Below are 25,341 nucleotides of genomic sequence, written 5' to 3'. Positions count from 1 at the left end.
GATAAAGAATATTATCTATCAATCAAGGCAGAAATCTCAGATCTAGTCTAAAAAAAGTTTACTTAATTGAACTTACTTAAATTTCTAGATTCAATAAGAGGTTTGAATTGTGAACCTGGAGTCAGTCTTTTATCCCTTTTTATATTTGGAATATTTTCCCATTAAAAATTTTAAGAAGGTAAATCAGATTATAGTCATGAACACTTCCATAATTGGTTAGAACAGAATGTTTCATGAACAACAACAACATCAATAGTAATAATACATTTTATATTCCTGTTTACCCCTTTCTGCTACCAAAAGTTTTATAATAACTTCAAAAATAACCATGTGCCCAATTTGCAATAGACCTATAATAAAAGATGCCACTTAATAGAATGTATTTTCTTGGTTGTCAGGAAAACAGAGAGTGCTGAGAAAATAGCCTGCATTAATTTGCACAGTAACTGTGGAAGCTTATTGGGCCTTCAATATGAAGGAGCCTGAGAGGATCTTAGCAAAGTGTCAATATGCCTCTTAGAACCCATTGCAATCTTAAAATATATTATCTGTTTTCATGACTTTTTAAAATAATCTGTAGCTCAACCCCCCACCCCTATATATCTTATTCTAACACTACCACAGAAAATCATAATATTTATTGCATTGATCTCTAATGAGAATGCCTAAATCTTATTCTTTTCAGGAACCTTAACTGATAAATTCACTCTCTAGACTCACAAGCTCACAAGATATAACTAGTTACTAAGTGATCAAAAATAAAATAAAATAAAATCACAAGGCACCTTCTGAAAGAAATAAGAAGTAGGAAAGATCACTTTTCTATTTGTGTTTCATAGTAAATTTCACAATCACTCATCGATGGTACTGTATATGTTCACTAACCAGCATGGGCTAACTCGAGGCCCATACATCAATGAAAAGATCTTTGTCAATTGTTGTATGCCTCATTATCTCACTAAGATTTCTTGGCAACAATTAACAGTTACCCAATTCACAGAAATTGCCTTTATTATTTTGGAAGCAGCTACTTTCTTTGGATTTAATGACTAAGAGAATAGAGACAGATGTCTCTGTTGCTAGGGAGACTGAATTAAAAAAAAAAACCTTTGGAATGAAGTAAATATGCAACTACCATCTTAAAAAAAAGGAAAATCCAGTTAGCTTTGAATTACCTATTTGTTTTAGAAATAAACCAGCAGTAGACTAACATATAAGGCAACCCACTAGAATAACTTATTATAGTCCAATGATAATAATAAAGCTTACTTCTGGTAGAGCAGAAAATACACATATACCTCTTTTCTCAATGTTAATTGATGATGGTTGTCAGAAGCAGTTATTTTCTTGTCTCTTTCTTGTATGCTTATAGGCTGCCTGTCTTTTGTGATGATATTAAGGTGGGAACACATCAACATAAGGTGTTCTGACTTGAGAATTTTGGTTTGATACAAACTGGAGACTATACATTACCTCCACTTCTCCTTCTCAAAGGCGATGGTGATAAAACTATTTTGATAGCAACCAAACTCTTCTGGTCCAACAGCACCATCTGATGACCAGTAGGAGGAAAATTCTAACCAAATATAGCTTCTCTAGCATCCTTTTAATACCTCTCTGGGTTACTTTGCATTAGCCATATTGCCTCCTTTTTCCTGGCTTCTACTATTGATGTTTTACTTAGTTCTATTAAAGCCAATCTTTTTATTATCTATAGATATTAAAAGAAGGGTGTTACTTTTCTTCTGTCCCCTCTCTTTTTGAAAACACTTGCCTAATTACTAAAAATATCCTTCTCCAACTTTTCATCCCATTTACAAAGCAAGAAAGACCCTTATGTGGTACGTCAGCTAAGTTCTCACTACTATTTGACAATCCTTTTGCTTGATCTTTATTGATTCCTTTTCTCATTGCTCACAAGACTCCAAATAATTTCTTCTCTCAGCCCTCAAAGGAATTCCATGTTTTATAGAGGAGACTGACATTATCTTAAGTTAGCTTCCAGTCTCCTGCTTATCACTAAAATCTCTGCACCAACCTTGCTCTCTTCCTCCTTTTTTATTATACAGAAGAGATACTTCTTATATCCTACCAAAAACCTCAGTTAAATCTTCTCTCAGACATTCACTTTCGTTGGTACTATGAAAAGACATCTAACTTTTCTCAGCCTCAGATTTCTAATTTGTAATATGAAAATAACAAAATCTATTTAACAGGATTGTTGTGAGGATCAAATGAGAGAATATGTAAAATGATTCATAATTTACTCACAAAATTAAAGTTCTATATAAATGTTGGATGAAATTCTTCTACTTGCAACCTTGACACCATTCCTTCTCACCAGAAAGAAATTTTGATCTAAGTCATCTTCTTTCTCTCATGAAACTTCAAACTTTGTGTTGCTAGTGATTCCTTCATATCTATAAACATGATGAGTTCTTTCTAATGCTGAAAAAGTCTTCCCTCCTATTTCATCTCTCTCCTCTCCTTTATTGCTGAATTTAAATGAAAATATCTTCATGGAATGCCTCCATTTCTTCAAGATTTTTTCTCTTCAAAGCCTTTCAAATGGATTTCCATCTACTCTATTCTATTAGAATTTCTCTAAGATCATCAATAACCTTTCTAAGGTCACCAACTTCAATGGCCTTCTGTCAGTTTTCATCCTCCTTTACATCACTGAAACTTTTGACATCAAACCACTCTCATCTAAGGGATTCTTTCTCTTCTTTTGCCTTCAGAGTTGATATCACAATTTTTTTTCCTCTCGATTTTTATTCTATATCTCTAATTGCTCTTCCTCTATTTCTTTCCTGGCTCATCATCCCCTTCAAAACTCACTCAGGATTCTAAAAGGGCACTTTCTTGGCCCTCTTCAGTCTCTTAGAAATCTCACTTATTTGCTATATAGGTAGGTGACTTTTAATATCAATCTTTAATACCTGAGTTTGAACTATCTCCAATCTCCTTTGGGAATCTTCCCTAGTATGTTCTACTGGTACCTCAAGTTCAAAGATTTTACAGTCTCTAATGCTATTAGTGGTGATATGATAGAAATTCTATCTGGATGATAATACTTCCTATTCTTGGTAAGTTATTTTTTCTTCAATCAGCACATAATCTGCTCCTCTACTCTCTCTTCCCACAAGGTATTCCCCAACTTCTTCCTGTCCACTATATCATTCATATCTTTTATGGCACCACCATATACATAATAGGTGTTCAAAAATAATGATGGCTGCAATTGGTATACATAATTATGCTTAAATTGCACTAAAAAGCATATTTTTCACAGTATCATGGATCCAGTGCTGGAAGGATTATCAGAATTCCTTTAGTCCAACCCTCCCCCTGTTATGAGGAAAATGAAGGTACTTGAGTTATTTGCCCAAGATTATACAAATAATAAGTGACAGGGTTAGGATGCACATCGAGTATTGCCTCTTATTCAAAAATCCAGCACCAGTCCTCTCAGATATATCATGATTTGTATTAAAAACATAACAGGAACATGTATACACAATTACTAATTAATTGGCTTCACCAGTCTCTATTAGAGCACACAAGTCAAAATGCTATGAAGAACACCAAAAGGAGATGATAAAAGGCTTTTCAGCATTCTTTGTGTGAGAGACCACAAAAGTGGTCCCCCATTTTGAAAAAGGAAATTATTGGTGGCTCATTGTCATGAAAAGCTAAGTTGAGTTAATCAAAATAGTGATTCCTCTTAGAACATACAGAATTCCTAATAAGAATCCCAGGCAGACTTCTACTTTATTACTATTGATGGTCCCCTTACTCTTCCTTCTAATACTGGTGCTGCTGCTACAATTACTACCACCATCAGCACATCACTACAATCACCACCACCACCCCTCCATTACAGTACCTACCTAACAACAAAAATAACAGGGGTGCTCCCCAAAACTATGTCCTTGGCCCTCTTCACTCCATTAGAAATTTCATTTATTTCTACTAATTTATATAATACCTCTGTGAAGTGGTTTTTTATTTTTTAAATTTATAAGTGTCTTACAGTTTAACATTTGCTTTGCTTCTGGTACTTGTTCCCTCAGCAGTTCCTTCTGGGCTTCTTGAAGACTGACCCATACATTGTACTAGCCAGGCAACCTCTTGAAACTAGTTTTCCTCATGAACCATATGTAATCAAATGCTTTGTATATGATCTGGTTTAATTAAGAGAAGGTCTCAGCAAGATCCAAATCCTTAATTTATGCATTCATATTCTAGTTCTCGGTGTTTATTCTTTTTGATGTTTGTAGTGTTTTTAAAACTTGACCTGGATGCTGGGCTTTGATTATGATGCATCTCAAATTTCACTAATTTGTTTGTATAGTTTAAAATGCCTTTGCTCTAACTGGCCCACTATCAACAAAGAGGGATTAATTTGGCTTTTTTCCACAGTGGAACACACTCTGTCTTCTTAATTTACGATATCCATTTAAAATCAGAAGTGTAGAGAGTTCTTTCTCTTGCTGAGGAATGGACAATCATAATCTTTGTTTGAGGACATGACAGTGAGTAGGATAAGTAACATTTGTCCTTTCAACCCCAAATCCAGATTACTTGGTCGTGGGTCTAAATTAGAAACCAAATTTCTAACAATAGAGCTGGGAAAGTCTGGAAAATGAATCAAGATCTTTGGCTCATCGATTCTGGCTTTAGTTCTCTAGGGACTGACTGTTCCTGCTTTCATTTTGAGCTATGGCCGCAAATGGATATAGTCATCATGATGACATTTTTTCATACCTGATTTGAGTATGGCTGTTTTCAGCCTTCAATTTCTTTTTGGGATCATTCCAAGGTCAAAGAACTTTCCTCTTTATATCAAAGCAGCCTTCATGATTGCAAAATAACAGATTTGAGTTGGGGTCTAATACTTACTGTCAATGAAAATTTTTCTTACAAATCACAATAACTAATTTTAATGTTTAAATTATCCATATTCCACAAAATATGCCAATATTTTAAAATGTGAATTAGGAAACATAGCTAAAATAGTTGTACCTTTCCATATTTCAGAAGATTCATGATTTAATCATTGTGGGCAATCTTTCCAAAGATGCTATTATTAACACCTCTATAACTTAGTAAACAGTTTCATGAGTCATCATGGACAGAAAAATTCATCACCCAGAGGCCAAAGTTTTGATAAGTTTTTCTGACCTTAAATAGGTTAGGCCTTAGTTGATACAAATGCAATCTGCTGTCAGGCTCTTACTCATCACCTTTAGGTTTGCTAAAATTTACCAAAACTTGATTTCTGTTGACAGAGTCCTCAAGTACCCAAGGTCACACTCAATCGCTGATCAAGTCTCAGAGTATCTTCACATGAAGGAATAATTTCACAGACCAAATCCAAATAGATGGTTATTTGGCTCTGTCATTTATTTAAAGTGAAAACTCTAGAGGGGCTAGATTAGAGACCTGAAGTAGACTTTTTTTCCTGAAACAATTCCCCCTGACAACCTTACCTTTGAACACCGAAAAAAGTCCAGTACAAAATTATTTGTCTCATGAATCATCCTGCTTCATGTCCTGTTAAAACAGCAATGTCGCTAGACTAGAGCATAATTTCTTTGCTCTCTAGTGCCCTGCTGACACGCTTTCCTTTGAACTGCTAGCACTCTGTCTTAGACTCCTTACTATTTAAAGACTGATTTGTTTCTTTGAGAGAACTCAGTTGTCAGTGTCACTCCCTTGTCTGTAGTCCTTAATAGTCCTCTTAGGGGTGACATCCAAGTGTGTTTTGGGCCCCTTGAATCAATTTCATGTCTCTGCTTGTGTTACAGAACCAACACTATTGGCTATAAAATGGTGTACTGATGATGTCTGGTCCACAAAACACTTCTGTAATGGCACAGTTAGCCTGACTGGGGTCACAAAGCGAGTTGTGGACATTGCTTTGTTTTTGAAACCATCAATGTTGCTAAGGACAACTGACCAACATTCAGAGCCAGAATATATGTAAGGGGCAGCAAAGGATACCTCGAATGTAAAATGACAGAAAGATGTATAAATCCAGCTGGTTATCCCATGGTTGGATTTTACCTTAGGTGATGATGGGAGTGACTACAAAGCAATCTTCCATTTAGATTGTGAGGACAAATTTAAAATGTATGTGTATATATATATATATATATACACATACATATATCCAACATTTTGAGATTAGAAATGGAAATATTCTTGAATTACTACATTACTATGCCTTAAAAAAGGGACTTCATGACATTACTACAGGTCAAGAAAATTATAGATGATGGTTACCCAGGGTCTGACAATTACATGGTAGGAAATACTTCTCTAGATTATCCCAGATATAAGGAGCTAAGAATCTTCCCAAGTAAAGATTTAGGCATATTAGGTGACTGGGGACTTGGTAAACTTCATGCCTAATTTGATCTCTACTTGGATATAAAAATTAAAAAGACAGAGAACGTGCTTCCCTTCATCTAGTACAAGTTAAGTCAAATAATCTCACAGGTACCCTTTCTGAGAGTGCTATTGACTAATTTTAAATTGTTTTTAAACTCTATCAATGCAACCTCAATATTCTTTGATATTTATATTCCAGCCATTTTTTCCTATCATTTGCTCTCCCTACTTTTGTCTGCCTATTTAAATCTCATAATACTAGATAAAGCTCTATGTAGTTCATTAAGTTTTCCCTGATCACTTTGGAATGTTATTTTTTCTTTCTTTAGCCCATATAATGGGTACAACTGACATGACCTTAATCATAACTTTGTGACAGCCCTTTTAATGTAGTCTTTGCATTATTCTTTAACATTTAATGTTTATATGTCACCCAAATCCTGGAGGACAAGGACATTGTATGATACTCGTCTTCTAATGACAAATAGGGAAATGTATCTATGTGCCTATTGATATGAACATATTCATTTAACAAATGTTTATTGAGTTCCTATGTACACACACAATAATAAATCAGATTATTAAAACATCTGAAAAAGTAATTAGAGGGAATCTGGGGATAGTATATAAAGAGAATCTTAATTTTAGGAGATAGTTTCTGATATTAATAATAGTGAAAAATATATTTATGTGAGTTTTTATCATAAAATATGTATTTGACTTCTATTTTGATTGTGACATACTGACTGCATGAAATTGCTACCACTATCTATGCTATTCAAATATTTAACAATATTTTAAATAGGTGACCGGTCCAAAGATATTTTAATATTTTAGCTACTGTCTGTTGACTTTTTAATACTCAACTTTAATCTGCCTTAGCTTGATCCAACATTGTAACCTTTTCATCTTCTAAGTAACTCCCTTTCTATTGAACTAGGCATATATTAGAATGCTTTTTTTATTATTTCAAACTTTCACTAAACATTGTTTTGTGAGATTGATTCACAAACCATTTTCTAGACTAGTGCTTATATTTTGTCATCTTCTTTTGCGTTAATTTAATAATTTAATTCAACTCTTATTAAACTGTCTAGTTTTCTTTGTGAAAATAAAGGGAAATGCCCCTATCAATTATCCATATAGACTTCTGAAACCTTTAGATCAAAAATTCATTTTATATTATATTTTTTACCTTTTGTTCAAAGGCTAAGTGACCCCAAAGTCATAGTAATGGGGGTTAAAATAGACTTTAAAAATTATTTAGTCCTGCCTAAGGCCCAAACAACTCATATTTATAAAAATAGCTAGTGGGAAAGCTTTTCCACTTTGTCAATTATTTCTAAATAAACTTGGCAAAAAGAGATGATGAGCTTCTTGAAAATAGAGATGATTTTTGCCTTTCTCTGTATCTCAGCACTTAGCATAGTACCTGGCATATAGGGCATATTAGTTGACTAAATGAATAATTGTGATATTTTTAAGTCAAATATAATTGGTGAAAATAAAAATTGTTAAACTGATATCATTTACATTTCATGCTTTGAAGATTAAAGAAAACCGCTTTGATGATTATAGAGTCATATGAGATATAACTCATTTTAGTGGCACAGCAGATACAGTACTGATTTTGCAGTCAGGAAGATTTGAGTTCAAATGTGGTCTCAGATACTAACTTCTTGGGCAAGTCACTTATATCTTAGTTTCCTCCTCTCTAAAATGAGGACAATAAGATTACCTATCTCAGAGAGTTGTTGTAAAGATCAAAAGAGATAATATCGCTAAAGAACTTAATATAGTTCTGGACAGAGTAGGAGCTTAATAAATGTTTGTTCCTTTCCACTCTTTGGATAAACTATGAGTGTGGGTGTGGGTATATGTATATGAGTGGGTTTGTGTGTGTATGGATATTATTGTTGTTTTGTCTTTTGTTCTTGGAAGGGAACCAAGCCATAGGGGAGGTGATCCCATTTAAGTGAATTGGATTTTACTGAAAGGGTTATTATACAAGGTCACTTCACTTTTCCCTTCAAAATAATATGGGTCCAGTGGCAAGATGTAGATCAAGATGACTAGAAATGGCATATGGATATGTATATACAGATATATATGTATGGATATGCATATTTAGATACATGTCTATGTATGTATATATACATATATATTATATATTGCCCTTTGCCTTCCATTTTTATAGTTACTTCAGTCACTAATAACTATATTATTTGATTTCAGCATCAAGTAGTATAACATTATTCTGGTTTCATCATTTCTATTTTTGTGCTAAAATTTCTAAGTAAACATTTTGCCAAAGAAGTCATCTTAGAGGAAGAGAGGAAGTCACATTAAAAAAAATGTAAATAGTATTTGTGAATGAGTCAGGCAAACAACAAACAATACAGAAAAAAAAATCAAATGTATTCATTTTAAAGGCTATCTTTAAGCATGAAAGAGTGTTTTCTCAGGCTGGCAAAAACCTAAGCAGTAGATATCTTCAACATTAGTAATATGAAGCAAGCTAATATCCTGCTTGTTAATTCCCATGCTTATTTACATAGAAACGAATTTCAGCAATGGGAATATGGTTTCCTTTAACATCTCATCCAAAATAAAAATGAAATAAAATCTCATCCCAAAAGATTTCTGCCTAAAACCCAAGGTGATATATTTTATGTGATCAGTATAAAGTGAACACAATGTGAACAAATAAATGGTGAACAAGATTATAAACATTGATTCCTGTCCTGCTAACAGGTGATCACCAACATACTTTATTCTACTTTAGTGAGGCTGCAGAAATATATATTTTTCATTTAAGAAGTGATGATTTGTTTGGGACTTTATATACAATTTAACATTTTGCGAAGTGTTTCTCTTGAGTCTTGCAACAACTCTGTGAGATAAGTATTACAATTATACCATCCCCACTTTTCAGATAAAAAAACTGAACTTCAGCAAAGGAAGATGGCTTGTTTATGGTCATTTAGCTACAAAGTAGCAGAAGCAAAATTTGAAAACTGGTCCTTCGAATTTATGCCACACTGTTTTCTCGAACCACATCATCTTTCAACACGATCCAATTATTCAACAATCTATGATTTCATTAGGAAGGATACTCTATCAATACAGAACATAACTCTTCTAATGTGGGTGCAATTCTTCTTCATCTTACTCGAGCTTCACTACGCTGACAAATTCATCATCACTTTGAATGTAGTCTGATAATGAGCCTAAAGTATACTACACAAATGTAAGTAATAATGTGAGAGGAATTAGGGATAGGGTGAAGAGGAATACAAAGTAAGCTCAGCTTTTTTTTTTTTTATCATAAACCATTTAAAAAAATTTTTAGGCCAAATTAGGATCCTTCTTATCCCTAACCTAGTTCTTCTCTTTTTCTGAGTGTTTTTTAGCTTGTTCTATTTTCATTGTGTTAAGCAGTGAAAAGTGGTACAAGAGTCCTAATCCTATATAATGACAGAATACCTCCTCACATGAAGATTACAAATCTTTCACTATTTTTGTTAAGCACAGGTGTGGCTCCAGTAGGATTTGTGAGCTTTGAAATTGGTATTTTCTTAAACCTAGCTTCTAATAAAATGCATTTTTACTAGTATTTCCAAGTTACACCCAGTAAGAGGGGTCTCAAGAAAGCATTTAAGGTAAATCCCTGGCAAGAAAACCTTTACACCATAGGATACTGTCTCCTAAGAGGCAGCAAAAGTGGCATTTAAAACTTCAGGAATAAGCCTGTATTTAAAAAAAAAAAGAAAAGAAAAGAAAAGCAAGAGGTGGCCGGGGAACCAACTGAAATCCTTGGGCCACTACTAACTCTTGTTTACAAAACTCTCCTGTGACCCTGCAAAACTACTTTAATTGATTTTATTAGGAATGAAAACAAGATGCTAACTGAACACCAGAGGGCAGGCAGTGTTACACTATTCTCTCAATGTGGGTCAGGAGGGTCCATATTTATTCCCTAGAAAGTCTCACTAAAATGTAAGATCTGAATGCCAACTTGTTTCCATGATGAGCTGCTTCTACGAGGAGATGGAGTTCCTAATATTTCTTTCCTACATTTCTTTTATATGACTAGCTGGTTAGTATATCCAAATCAATGAGATGGTTCAGACAAAGAAAATATTGTCTTATTCTAACTTTGCTCAGTTTATGTTCAGTTATGGTGAGAGACAAATAATAATAATAACAATAAAGATGATGGTAATGTATCACCATAATGCACTTGAAACACTTACTATATACTAGGCACTGTGTAGTGTGCTAGGGACAGAAAGAAAAAGAGAGAAAGCAATTCCTGTCCTCAGAAAGCTTATGTCACACTGGTAAAGATAAGGAAACATTATCTCCAGATCTTGTGTAAAGATTGTTCTTGCCACAGTTTTAACATAATAATGAGAGATTGTATGGAAGGGATCGATAAAATTGATTTTGCATATGATAAAGATGATATTTTGATCATTTAGCTACACTATATTTATATATAGCTAAACACTATATTTATACATTGTACAAAGTCATTGTATATATCTCATTGAATAAATATGAGTTAGTCATTACAGCATTATCATCCTAGTTTAACAGATGAAGAAACATCTGTTATGAGAGGTTAACTACTTACTGTGGTAACATGACTAAAACCAATGTTATTAAGGATAACTCAGTCTGGCTTAAACAATAAAGAGCAAGCTTCAAAGTCAGGAAGATCTAGATTCACATCCAGTCATTGGCACAGATTAGCTAGGCAATTCTCCAAAATCTTATATAGTTGATCAGGCATCTATCTGCATAGTTAGAAGAAGTTCCTTTCCTGGAGTTCACTATATCAATGAAATCACAGCTCCACTGCCAAAAAGCCAATAACAGACAAATAGCAAATATCCAAGGTAGAATTCATAGCCGGGATACTCCTATCTTTCTGTCTAACTCATGCCCACACCATGCCCACAATGATGGTACCATTCTTTTATTGATTTGTTTTGTTTTGGTTTTTAGTAACATTCTTTTAAAAGTACTATCAACATAATCTTGAGGGATTCAATTTAGAACATTTCTGAATTGAGCCAATTCAATGTATTCCAAGTCTGGGGCTTCTTCTAAGGCACCAAAGAAAGGGAGCAGTAAATCAGACCTCCAAGTCTATTTATTCCACTTGAGCCTTTCTGTATCACTCACAGTCAGCACTGCCTTTGTTGGACTCTTATAGAATTGTGTTATTACAAATATAATATGTCTTGATCAAGATATACCATCTCAACAAATATAACATCTCTGTATTCCTTCCAAACTCTTAAAATGATCAAGATAGATTCTGCATCAATTTCTCACTGATTCTATTCACAATTGATTTTGTCTTGTAAATTAGTTAACTCATGATTCTCTATCTCTAAACTTAGTTCAGATTTCAGATAACCTGTAATGAGTTAAGTTTACTGTTCCCTTGGTAATAACTCTTCTATTCTTGCCTCAAGGAATTTGGTTCACCTTGGATGGATATTAGAGAGTCTCACCCAGTATCTATAAACTACCAAGATATCCTGGAAGGCTATTTAGTTTGCAGTTCAAAAAGTCCAGACCCCCTATTTTGCAGGTAGACTCAAACACAAGCACTTTTTAATCACAGGAAAAAAAGAAGAGAATCATTGCTAGTTCCTCATTTCCAAAATTTAACCAATCATATTATCTTCCTCCCTTCAGCTATGTAACCAATCAAGGTATCCTAAGACACTATGATGTCACCTTCTCTGTTCCTTGTTCTACACTTCCCAAAATCTATGAAAGAAAACTGCCCCCCTCGTTCAGGGTCTCAGGTCACTGAGGAAGCTGAGATTATATTTACTGGTAGATGTTTTATCAATAAATTGATTATGTTTTGGAACTTTGTTCCTCAGTTTACCTTTTTTTACAGTAAATAATTGCAATAGATATCAGAAATTGTATCTATCTTCTTTCTCCCCCCAAATTATGATCTTAGTTATGATCTAAGTCCTTACCATACAACATGTTGACATTTTATCAGCAAATTTATCAGGATAATTAAGGTAAGAGAATACCAAGGAATGATTACTAGATAAAGAAGCAGAGAATTTTGATTCCTTTAGAGATCTCTGACCCTATTGCTCTATACTTGCTTCCAGATAATGCTAGATCCTACTGAAAAAATCAAAAGTTGAATGATTTCTATCCTCAAAGGAATTATATTACACTTGGGAGATGGTATGGAGGAGGGCAAAACACATATACAGATAAAGAAATATAAGACTATACAAAAGAATTCTAAAATCTAGAGAATATTAACAACTATAGGGTCTAGAATGCCCCATATCTAGATGGCAGGACATAGATTAAAGTATGGGACTTGAAGCTGTGAAGACATAAGTTCAAATGCAACCTCAAACACTTAACAGGTATGCTTCCTTGTGCAAATCACTTTTTGTCTCTCAGCCTCAGTTTATCATAGAGGAAAATGGAAATAAAAATAGCAATCACCCCTCTATGTGCAAGAATGTTTGTGGCAGCCCTCTTTATAATGGAAACTGAGTGAACGTCCATCAATTGGAAAATGGCTAAATAAATTGTGGTATATGAAAATTATGGAATATTATTGTTCTGTTAGAAATGACCAACAGGATGATTTCAGAAAGGCTTAGAGAGAATTACATGAACTGATACTGAGTGAAATAAGCAGGACCAGGAGATCATTATATACCTCAACAACAATACTATATGATGATCAATTCTGATGGACATGGCCATCTTCAATAATGAGATGAACTAAATTAGTTCCATTAGAGCAGTAATGAACCGAATCAGCTACACACAGCACGCAGCAAAAGAACTCAGGGAGATGACTATGAACCACTACATAAAATTCTCAATCCTTCTATTTTAGTCCACCTGCATTTTTTTATTTCCTTCACAGGAAAATAAAAAGCTATAATAATTAAAAAATAGCAATCACCTCATACGATTTTTAGAATTAATATAGGTATTAGGTAAATACTTTGCAAAACTCATTTCTTGCTTGTCTAATAGTAACCTTCCCAAAAACTCTAGGTAAAAGTCCATCTCTTCATGAAGCCTTACCACTAACCCTTACCATTCTACTCACATTTCACTTCATCCCTCCTTCTGTCAACTCCCAATGCCACAATGATTATTATCTCTTCTGTACTGCACTACTGATTTAGCATTAAACATTCCCATTTCATTTTTTCTACTATATAGTACCTGCTCTAGTTGGAGGCCCTTAGTCTCCTTACCTAGATTACTACATGACCTCCCTGCCTCAAGTCTCCTCTCTCCAATTTATTCTGTCATATAACTGCTACAGTGACCTACTTAAATGACAGGTTTTATCATGTCACTTCCCAATTTAACGAATCCCAATGTTTCCTTGTTGCCTTTAGGATAATATTAAAAACTCCTGTTTTTGGCTTTCAACCTGATCCCAACCTATCTTTCTGACTTTGTCATACAACATTGTCCTTCTGGCATTCTATCAAGGTCAGGGTGTCCATTATCTCCTTTCTTTGTGTCCTATTGGATTGGATGCAATACTTCTCCTTCTTAATAGTCACTTATTTTATTCAAAACTTAGCTAAAATAATATCTTGTGCATGAACTTTTCCTAATCTCCATAGTTATTAACACTTCTTCCACCAAATTGCTGTTGTTCAGTCATCCATTCATGTCCAATTCTTTGTGATCTTGTGGACCATATTGTCCATGGCAAAGATATTGGAGGAGTTTGCAATTTCCTTCTTCGGTGGCATTAGGGCAAAGAATGTTTAAGTGACTAGTTAATAAGGGTATGAGGTTAGATTTGAACTCAGATTTTTCTAATTCAAGCCCAACCACTATGCACTAATTCACCCAATTCACAAATTCCACTAATTCTCCAAATTACTTTGTATTTATTTTTTGTATAATTATATATTTACATGAGTTGCTGTGGACAGATCACTGAATTTGGAATCAGAAAAATTGATCTTCCTGAGTTCAACTCTGGCCTCTGAAATTTACTATCTATGTGAACTTAAGCAAGTCATTTAGCCCTGTTTTCCTCAGTTCTTCATTGATAAAATGAGCTGCAGAAGGAAATGGCAAGCCACATTAGTATCTCTACCAAGAAAACTCCAAATGAGGTCATGAAAATATAAATATAACAGAAAAACAACAATATATCCACACAAGCATGGGTGTGGATACACATCTGTGAACATACAAACATATATATTGTATATAACATATTATGCACACATACACATATATGATCACCTCTGATAGAACAGAAGATCTTAAAAAACAGGGAATTCCTTTTATTCACAATACCAGCACATAGCAGATACTTACTATAACCTTTTTGATTAATAGTATATGCAACTTTGTGTGTATAGTTATTATTTCATATATATGATATATTTCCCAAACTAGATTATAATCTTTTAAAAATGATTAGTTGTGTTTATCTCTTTATGATCTCGTTTTATTGGCAGGGATCCTGGAGTGATTTGCCATTTCAGTCTCCAACTAACTTCATAGGTAAGGAAACTGAGGCAAAAAGTCAAATGGCTTGCTCACTAGTAAGAGTCTAAAACTAGATTTCAAATCATTTAGATGAGTCTTCCTGACTCGAGGGCAAGGATTATGATTAATGGTTCTTTGTGACCCCTATTCAGTTTCCCTGATACATAATAAATGCTCAGTAACTGCTTGTAGATGATCATAGGGTCACATTTAAAGCTGAAAGGAATCAGGGATCACCTTGTCCAAAGTCTTCATTATACAGAAGTGAAGACAGGACTAAAGGAGTTAGGTTACTTGCTTGTATTCACCCAAGTGCTAATAATAAAGGCACGACTCAAATTCAATGCTTTTCCTACCCTATCACTGTGATGGATAAATAATTACTCACTGTAATAATAGTATATGTTTAAGTCACTGGCAGTTCATCCCAGAAATTTAGGAAAGTTAGCAAACGCTTTGTTTATGAGTTCTTAATGTATACAGTTACACATATAAAGAGTTATGAGGGAAGAACAAAAAAGACTCACTTCTGTAATTAAAGAAGAAATATATAATGCCTAAAAATATCTATTAAAGCTATATAGAGATGCCTCACTATTCCCCACCATGACATCCAATCAGTTGCCAGGATCTTGTGATTTCACCTTTGCAGCATCTCTGAAATACAGGAGGCTCACATCACTTCATACTTCATACCTGGATTACTGCAGTAGCCTGATGTTCAGGTGACCTGTCTCAAGTATCTCTCCACCCCAGCCTATTCTATATTCAATTACTAAACTGATTTTCTTAGTATAGACCCAATCATGTCACGTGCACATCCCACTCAATGAACTCCAGTAGTTCCCTGTCGCTTTCATCATTCTTTGATCCCAAATTCCATGTTTAGCTTTCAAAGATCTTTTTATAACCTGGCTTTTTACACACACACACACACACACACACACACACACACACACACACGTAGTCTTCTTATACCTTATAGTTTTTCAAGTACTCCAAGTCGAATGACACTGGCCTCCTTCCAGTTTCAGAAACAAGACATTCCACTTGTTGGCTCCAGGTATTTTCTCAGATTTGTTCTCCATGTTTGGAAAGTTTTCCATTCTCATCTCTGCCTCTCTTCCCTGGCTTCTCTCAAGTCCCAAATAAAATTCTACCTTTTACAGAAAGCCTTTCCCAACTCTTCTTAATTCTAGTATTTTCTCTCTGTAAATTATTTCCTATTTATCCTTTATATAGCTTACTGTATTTATTTATTTACTTGTTGTCTCTGTTATACTGTGAGTTTCTCAAGGTCAGAGATTGTATTTTACCTTTTTAAAAAATTCCTAGCACTTAACGTACTGTCTAGTACATTGTATGTGCTTAATACATGCTTTTTGTTTGATTATATATTTTTCCATTAATAAGAAATAATTATATTTATAATTACATATATAGCCCAAACATAATTACTGTATATTACTATATAAACTATTTCAGGAATAGATTATCTGTATATTTATAGTTATTTCTCTCAAAATATGCACATATACCTATCTATTTAGATAGATCAATCTATCACCCAAATAATAAAGAAAGATTAATCTTTCTATCTATCTAAATCTTAGATATATAGAGCTATATATATAGAGATAGAGAAGTTCTATTGTCTAACTGCATCCATCCAAATTTACATCTATCTCTATATGGAAAGATATGGATTGTTATAGAAACAGATGTAGCTTTGGATGGATGCATTTGGCTGATGATAGATAAATGGATAGATAAATTTAGACAGAATGATGTCTTATGAATTTCTTGGTACTGTGGTTTAGCTGTGTTAAAGCAGCAGGCTTTGGTAAGACATCAACCCAGGATATCAGTTATAAATACATACATATATATATATGTAATATATATACACACATACATATATACACACATACATATATACACACACATACATCCGAACATACCTATTTATCTCCACATAAATGTGTCATATATACATATATAATGCCCAAATTAAATCATCCAAAACTACTTGTTTAGTAGTAGTTGTATATACCTATGTATATGTGTATGTATATGTATTATGAATGTATATCTGAGTAAGGAGTGTTTAGGGAGGAATAGTGTGAGGGCCTGCTGAGCGCTTTTCAAAGCTGCTGATCCAACTTTGGTGTTTACCTTCATCTAACTCTTATCTGTAGCTCCAAGAAACTACAGCAGAGGGGCCACATGCTGGTAAACTGTCCCTACAATCAGGACACAGGTTAAGGATACCTGAGAAGCCTGAAACCTGTCCATGAGTTAGAAGGATGTCTACTCCAAGTGTGTGAAATCTTCCCCCTGTAGAATGAATGGCTGAAGCAGAAGTTGTGGATTGTTTGGAGCTTGGTCTAACATCAAATGCAAGTCCCTCTACTACATTCCAGGCCATTGCCAATCCTTTTGACTTTTATATTGCCATTGGACTTGGATAATTCAGAAAAATGCTGCCTTACTTAAATCCAATTCATATATGAGTCAAAATATCACTTGTGATGTCATTCGTCTTTGAAAACAAAGACAAACAGCAACATGGACATATATAAATATATGCATATATAAGAATAAAATTCTTGGTATTATATTCTAGTTATGTCTACATATATATGTGTGTATATGTATGTTATGTATATAGCTATCCTGATATTGTGGTACAGCTACCTTAAAGCAGTAGACCTTGCTAGGACATCAGGTCAATGATATTAAGTTTCTTAGAGAAAGAAAGAAATATTTTTTCTCTTTTTTACCCATAAAGAATTATTATACTTTGGATTGTGTAGAACTCTTCATTCTGTAGTAAAACTTTCTTAAATTAGACTAAAAATTATGTGATAATTTAGAGAAGGTGGGTGAAAAGCTTACCTTTATACTAGCTATTGAAAAGAATAGTTTGCTAAGCAAATTAATTCAGTAAATAATATGTTTTCCCAATTTAGGTATAAAAGCTGGAACAGGTTTTGTTTCTCCCTCCCTCCCAAGAACTTCAATTGTATTAGCAAAATTCATTCATCCACTTAACCAGTTTTTAGTATCTTTCTTGTGTATAAAAGTTGTTAGACTTTGTTATAGTGGGGGATACAATTAAGACATATTCTGGCTTCATGTAATGTGCAATCTAATAGAATCAAATATGAATATTGTTATCATTTGTCCTTTGTTTTTAAACATCTAATTTATTCATTATAATTGAGTTTTAGTTATTAATTCATTTGAATGCTTATGGTACAATGATGACAGTGATGTACTATTGTTTTCCTTACATAAGCTTTATTTTAATATGAAGATTTTACTTAAAATGCAATACAGTAAACTGATAAATTTGTCTAATTTAAGTGATAATTTTTAATAGTATGATCACCTGGGTGAGGTCATTTATAAAATAAAGAATTCAGGGTCTGAAAAGTTGAATGGGATTCATATGTTAAAACAGAACTATGTTCTTACTGATTTAGTGGTTTCCTCCCACAGTGTTGATCCTGCCCTACTCATCCCTGGCTTGCAGGTCCAGCCTGTTCCATTCACATTAATAATTAATGTTTGCCATGGGGTATTATTCAACTAGTATATTAGGCAAAGTGAGAAACACGATGGTAAAATAACTGCAACATTTTCATGTGATACCCATGGATGGGATTTCAAATATGTGACTGGTATTTATGAAAGTGTAGAAGTGGAAGACTCATCTCTGGAAGTGAAAGCATTTATAAGCATTTTTGCAGGTATCTTCCTGTCAGGCTTTGTATCCTAATCTTATCGCATTGGAGGATTGCAAAACACCAAGAGTCTATTTTTTTTTAAAACACATTCAAATGGTGGGCTTCTATTTCATACTATGCATAGAGACTAATACGACTGAGTTACCTCTTTCAAACTGATTTTCCCTTCCAATTTTCCATACAGATATATTAAATAAAACCTTTGTTGGGGAGAAGGATGGATAATCAGAAGGGAGGAATGAAGTAGCAACTAATGAGAGAACCTGACACAAGCAAACTCCAGCCAGGAAGATAATGGGTAGGGGTGAGACTAAAGCATTCTGAAGTGGCTCAATTGCACTAGGAGAAAGAGGAAAGCAAGATTCTGCTAAGAGAAAAAATCTTAGTACAAATTACTTTCTCAACAAAAACACGCAAAATTTTTTTTTTAAATGAAGGGGGAAAAATGGTATTTTCCTGCCGAGATCTGGAAAAGTACTATTTTGTGCCCTGTATGGAAGCACTTTTGTCAACAATGCAAACACAACTTGAGGCAGAACAAAACACAAAAACTGTAACTATGATTCCACTCACCAAAACGGTGGATCTTCTGTGAACTATTCAGCTGGCTTTATAGGAGCCCTCCACTGCAAAGCCAAGTGACAAAGTGAGCTCTGGCCTCTTAAGCAATAAAAAAAAAAAAAAAACTGAAGAGAGCTGTTGAGAGAGAGAGTAAAAAGGGAAAGAAGGTAGTGGAAAGAGGTAAAGGTAAAAAAAGGGGGAAACCGGGAAGGGAAAAAAGAAAGAAAGAGCATATAGTTAAGATTCAAATTTGCACTAGCAAAGAGAAAAAATGTAAATAAATATCATATATCTTCAAAATGTAGTGTATTTGGAATTAAGGGACAACAGGTTAGATTTCACTTTGTGCCCTGATGAATTTGTTGAGCTTTTTCTAAATAGTGGAATACAAAATGTAGCATAAAGCATATTAATTACTTCAGCTATGGTATGACTATGGTAAACTACTATTGTTAAGAGAAGCTTGCACATCGATAGTTTATTATATTCACTTGTTATACCTCAAATATAATGTTATTTATAATCTAAGTGCTGAAATGCAAGGTATTAGGCTGAGAGAACAGTTTAAATGCATCAGCTCCACAGTAAACTGATTTCTAGGTCTCTTTTCACATTTTCTCAGGATTTATTTCCACTTAAATTCTTTAGTTATCTCACCAATCCAAATTTAAGCACCATCTGACATGTTTTAACTCAAATGTTTGCTCACTTACATCAGTATAACCCTACCCATAGGCAGAACTTTGCTTATATGGCATGATTTGAGGTCTCCCTCTGTCAGAATGTTTCTTCCATCCACATGCCATCATTAGACATAGATTTCTTTTTGTCCTCTTGCTTGTGCTCTTTTTAAAATGAAAACATCCCAGGGAGGAATTACATCTTAAATTATTTATACTAAGGAATAAATGACTTCACAAAACCACAGAAAATCTCAAAGTGGTAACTTCTGAGATAATTTAGTTCAAATCAGAGTAGAGAAGAAATTCTAGAACATCCCTGACAAATGGTGACCTAGCTTCTATTTAAAGACTTTAAGCGATAGAAGCACATAAAAAGTCTAAATTCTGCTCCAGTTCTAGACCACTCTTTCATATAAACAATACATACTATACATGAAAGAAGTCATTACAAAAATAAGTCAAATAAGTCAAAGGTCCACCTTACATGCCTGTCTTAATTCTAAATGAAAATTCTTTGAAAGGGGAATTGTATTTGATTAGTGTCCCAGTTATACTTCTAAATTCTATTTTGTGACATGGGAAAAAACTTATATGATAACATATAAGAATTAATCAGGTTGTTCTTTTAATTCAGTTACACTGTATTTTAAAAACTTCATTTAAAAGATTTACAGAAATGTTATATTGCTGTTTAAAATTTCCATTTGGAGGTCATTTAAATATCACTTGGAAATATATTTTAAAAAAACTGGTAATTTAGAAATAATTTAGACACAACTAGGAATGTTTCATTAATTTGCCAATGCTTCAAAGTTTAGTGACTTATGTAGATATTCCTGTAGAAACCAAAATTTAATTTAAATAGATCTATGATCTTATGGGTGTGGCAAATCATTCTAAATATGCTATGCATATCCTTTTTTTTTTTTACCATAGTGACAAATGAAATAAAACACAAAATAATTAAGAAAAATCTATACTACACCTATGATAAATTATATAAATAACAACAAATGAAAGTGTTATAGACAAAACTATAAAATCCCAGACAACTGCAATAAATTCTGCAAGACATGGTTTTCTCATTCAACAACCAGTATGCTTAATGGAAATTAAGTTTATGAGTTTAAGATAAATATGAACCATTTTCCCTTTAGATAGCTGGAGAATATTAGAAAAGTGAGGGATGGAAAATTAGTAAAGGCAAATTAATTGACTTCTTCCTAATGAATAAAACTAAGTATTTCACAGACAAAATCAAGAATATAATGTGTTGGGTTTCACATCAAACAGAACAGAAAAAATGGAGAAAAGAAAAATTAAATAGAAATGAATGAATTCCAGAATATCTAAGTGCTTAGTTTCCTAATATTCTCTTTTTTTTAAATAACTTTTTATTGACAGAACCCATGCCAGGGTAATTTTTAACAGCATTATCCCTTGCACTCACTTCTATTATGATTTTTCCCCTCCCTCCCTCCACCCCCTCCCCTAGATGGCAAGCAGTCCTTTACATGTTAAATAGGTTACAGTATATCTAGATACAATATATGTGTGCAGAACCGAACAGTTCTCTTGTTGCACAGGGAGAATTGGATTCAGAAGGTATGAATAACCCGGGAAGAAAAGCAAAAATGCAAGCAGTTTATATGCATTTCCCAATGTTCTTTCTTTAGGTGTAGCTGCTTCTGTCCATCCTTGATCAATTGAAACTGAATTAGCTCTCTTTATCGAAGAGATCCACTTCCATCGGAATACATCCTCAAACAGTATCATTGTTGAGGTATATAATGATCTCCTGGTTCTGCTCATTTCACTTTGCATCAGTTCATGTAAGTCTCGCCAGTCCTCTCTATATTCATCCTGCTGGTCAGTTCTTACAGAACAATAATATTCCATAATGTTCATATACCACAATTTACTCAACCATTCTCCAATTGATGGGCATCCATTCATTTTCCAGCTTCTAGCCACTACAAACTTCCCTTCTTTAGTATCTCTTTGGGGTATAAGCCCAGTAGAAACACTGCTGGATCAAAGGGTATGCACAGTTTGATAACTTTTTGAGCATAGTTCCAAATTGCTCTCCAGAATGGCTGGATGTGTTCACAATTCCACCAACAATGTATCAGTGTTCCTGTTTTCCCATATCCCTACCAACATTCCGCATTATCTTTCCCTATCATTCTAGCCAATCTGACAAGTGTGTAGTGGTATCTCAGAGTTGTCTTAATCTGCATTTCTCTAATTAATAATGATTTGGAGCATATTTTCATATGTGTATAAATAGTTTTAATTTCTTTGACTGAGAATTGTCTGTTCATATCCTTTGACCATTTATCAATTGGAAAATGGTTTGATTTCTTATAAATTAGAGTCAATTCTATATATATTTTGGAAATGAGGCCTTTATCAAAACCTTTGACTGTAAAGATGTTTTCCCAGTTTATTGTTTCCTTTCTAATCTTGTCTGCATTAGTTTTGTTTGTACAAAAACTTTTCAATTTGATATAATCAAAATTTTCTATTTTGTGGTCAATAGTGATCTCTAGTTCTTCTTTGGTCATAAATTCCTCCCTTTCCCACAGGTCTGAGAGGTAAACTATCCTATGTTCTTCCAATTTATTTATAATCTCATTCTTTATGTCTAGGTCATGAACCCATTTTGACCTTATCTTGGTGTACAGTGTTAAGTGTGGGTCAATGCCTAGTTTCTGCCATACTAATTTCCAATTTTCCCAGCAATTTTTGTCAAATAATGTGTTCTTATCCCCAAAACTGGGGTCTTTGGGTTTGTCAAACACTAGATTATTAAAGTTATTGGCTGTTTTGTCCTTTGAACCTAACATATTCCATTGATCAACTAGTCTATTTCTTAGCCAATACCAGATGGTTTTAGTAACTGCTGCTTTATAATATAATTTTAGATCTGGTACAGCTAGGCCACCTTCATTTGATTTTTTTTTCATTAATTCCCTTGAAATTCTTGACCTTTTGTTTTTCCATATGAACTTTGTTGTTATTTTTTCTAGGTCATCAAAATATTTTTTTGGGAGTATGATTGGTATAGCGCTAAATAAATAGATTAGTTTAGGTAGTATTGTCATCTTTATTATATTTGCTCACCCAATCCAAGAGCATTTAATATTTTTCCAGTTGGTTAGATCAGCCTTAATTTGTGAGGAAAGCATTTTGTTATTTTGCTCATAGAGTTTCTGATTTTCCCTTGGCAGATAGATTCCTAACTATTTTATACAATCAGTAGTTACTTTAAATGGAATTTCTCTTTGTAACTCTAACTGTTGGATTTTGTTAGTGATATATAAGAATGCTGATGACTTATGTGGGTTTATTTTGCATCCTGCAACTTTGCTAAAGGTGTGGATTGCTTCTAATAACTTTTTAGTAGAGTCTCTGGGGTTCTCTAAGTATACCATCATATCATCAGCAAAGAGTGATAATTTGGTTTCCTCATTGACTATTCTTATTCCTTTAATCTCTTTCTCAACTCTTATTGCCAAAGCTAGCATTTCTAATACAATATTAAATAGTAATGGTGATAGTGGGCAACCTTGTTTCACTCCTGATCTTATTGGGAATGGTTCTAATATTCTTGAGATTATTAAATAACTAGGTACATTTTATATAAAGATAAGCAGAAAGATAGACAGAAAGATTAAGCAGTGTAGACTGAAGATAATCTAACAAAGGAAGATAATAGCACCTATAGAGACAAGTAATTCCCATCTGTAAAAGATAAGATTTGAACTGAATCTTAAAGACAATTAAGGGGCAAAGGTGAAGGAGGAGGCTATTTAAGGCATAGGGGAATTCCAATGCAAAGGCAAAGAGATGAGAGATGAAGTATAAGGTTTGCAGAACAAAAAATAGACCAGTTTAGCTAGGGAAAGAGAAATAAAGGGAAGGAGTAAAGTACAAGAGTCTTGACTGTGAAGAACTTTAAATGAGGACTTTCAGTTTAATTATTCAAGTAACAGAAAGATAATGGAGTTCACTGAACAGGTAAGGGGTAAAAATGACAAACTTATATTTTAGAAAAATTATCTTAACATCTGAGGGGAGAATGGATTAGAATAGGGAGAGATTTTAGGCAAGAATATCATTAGAAAAGTATCACAGTAAATAGTCCAAACTTCAGAGGGAGCCTGGATAAAGGACATGGCTACATGAGTAGAAAGAAAGAGACATATAAGAAAGATGTAGGGAAGATGGAAATATCAAGATTTGATAGCAGACTACTTTAGTGAAGTGAGTTAGAAGTAGAGAGTGACACAAAGATTCTTAGTCTGGATGATTAGGAGAATTAATTATGTTTTTACTAGAAGTCTGGAAATTTAAAAGAAGAGAAAATTGGGTGGGGGGCGAAAATGAGTTCTGTTTTGGATATGTTTCATTTGAAATACCTTCAGGACCCTCAGTCTCTGATAGGAAACTGTATTACCAATGTCCATTCTCTCCATCCCCAAACATGGGTTACACTATTTTTTCCCTCAAAAGGTGACTAAGTTGGAACTTAATTGACCCAATATTGGGACAAGGCTTAAGCTGTGCCTTCTTGGGCAGCCTCTGGCCATATTGATGTGACTGTTGTCATGACTTCTTCGTCACTCAACAGTATAAAAAGTCCCACCAATTTAGGGTTGGGATCTTTCAGACTTAGGGACTAATCTCCCTGGACCATAAGTCATTACCTCTTGCCCCACTGACCAGAAACACTTTTAAATAAATATGAGTCTATTTTAATAGATTAAAAATAGAATTTTAAATATATATGTATATATATGTGTGTGTGTGTATCTATAACTACATAAATATAAGGTACTGTAAGCTTTTTGAATATCCTTTTAATATTACAGTTAAACAAATATCTTTTTAAATTAACTCTTCAATCATGTAGAAATGCCTTTGTCCCATCATTAAATTAACAGGTTGCTGAGATAGGCCCTGCCTTGTCAGAATCCAGGATTTCCAAAAATCTTTTGTAGAAAGATGAATATAGCTCTAGAGAGAGTCTAGAGCTGGATATGGAAATCTGAGAATCATCTGCATATGAATAATAACTGAATTCACCGGAAGTGATGAAGTCAAGTGCCAGAAAAAAGAAAGAAAGAATAGGGCCTGGGATAGGATCTTGGATAAAGCTATTCATTCATAACATGAAAAAAGAATTATCAAGAGAAAAAAAAGAAGAGGAATGGTAAAAATGATAGAGGAGCCAGGAAAGAACAATATCATGAAAAAAATAGAGAGGCAGGGGAATGTTGAGGAGGTGAAGGTGATGAATAATGTCAGATGTTGCAAAGAGGTTAACGAGGATAAGGACTGAAAAAAGGACATTTGATTTGGCAATAAGAGGTGAAGAAAGAAAAAGAGTCAGA

The 25,341-nt window shown here is 33.7% G+C and overlaps 1 protein-coding gene across 2 annotated transcripts in view; it reads right to left on the bottom strand.

Moving 5' to 3' along the window:
• TENM2 (teneurin transmembrane protein 2) overlaps nt 1–19,374 on the bottom strand; it is a 1,239,558-nt gene extending 1,220,184 nt beyond the window's left edge. For both annotated transcript variants that reach the window (XM_051978860.1, XM_051978861.1), the window contains exon 1: nt 19,272–19,374. The gene's annotated coding sequence lies outside the window, so the exon portion shown is untranslated. The remainder of the gene's footprint in view (nt 1–19,271) is intronic.
• Between the last annotated feature and the right edge of the window lie 5,967 nt (nt 19,375–25,341).

The sequence above is a fragment of the Antechinus flavipes genome, chromosome 2 (genome assembly GCF_016432865.1).
Source record: "Antechinus flavipes isolate AdamAnt ecotype Samford, QLD, Australia chromosome 2, AdamAnt_v2, whole genome shotgun sequence".
In the NCBI taxonomy this organism is placed as follows: domain Eukaryota; kingdom Metazoa; phylum Chordata; class Mammalia; order Dasyuromorphia; family Dasyuridae; genus Antechinus; species Antechinus flavipes.
The sequence above is the reverse complement of the archived record's forward strand: the minus strand, read 5'-3'. Positions and strand labels throughout refer to the sequence as shown.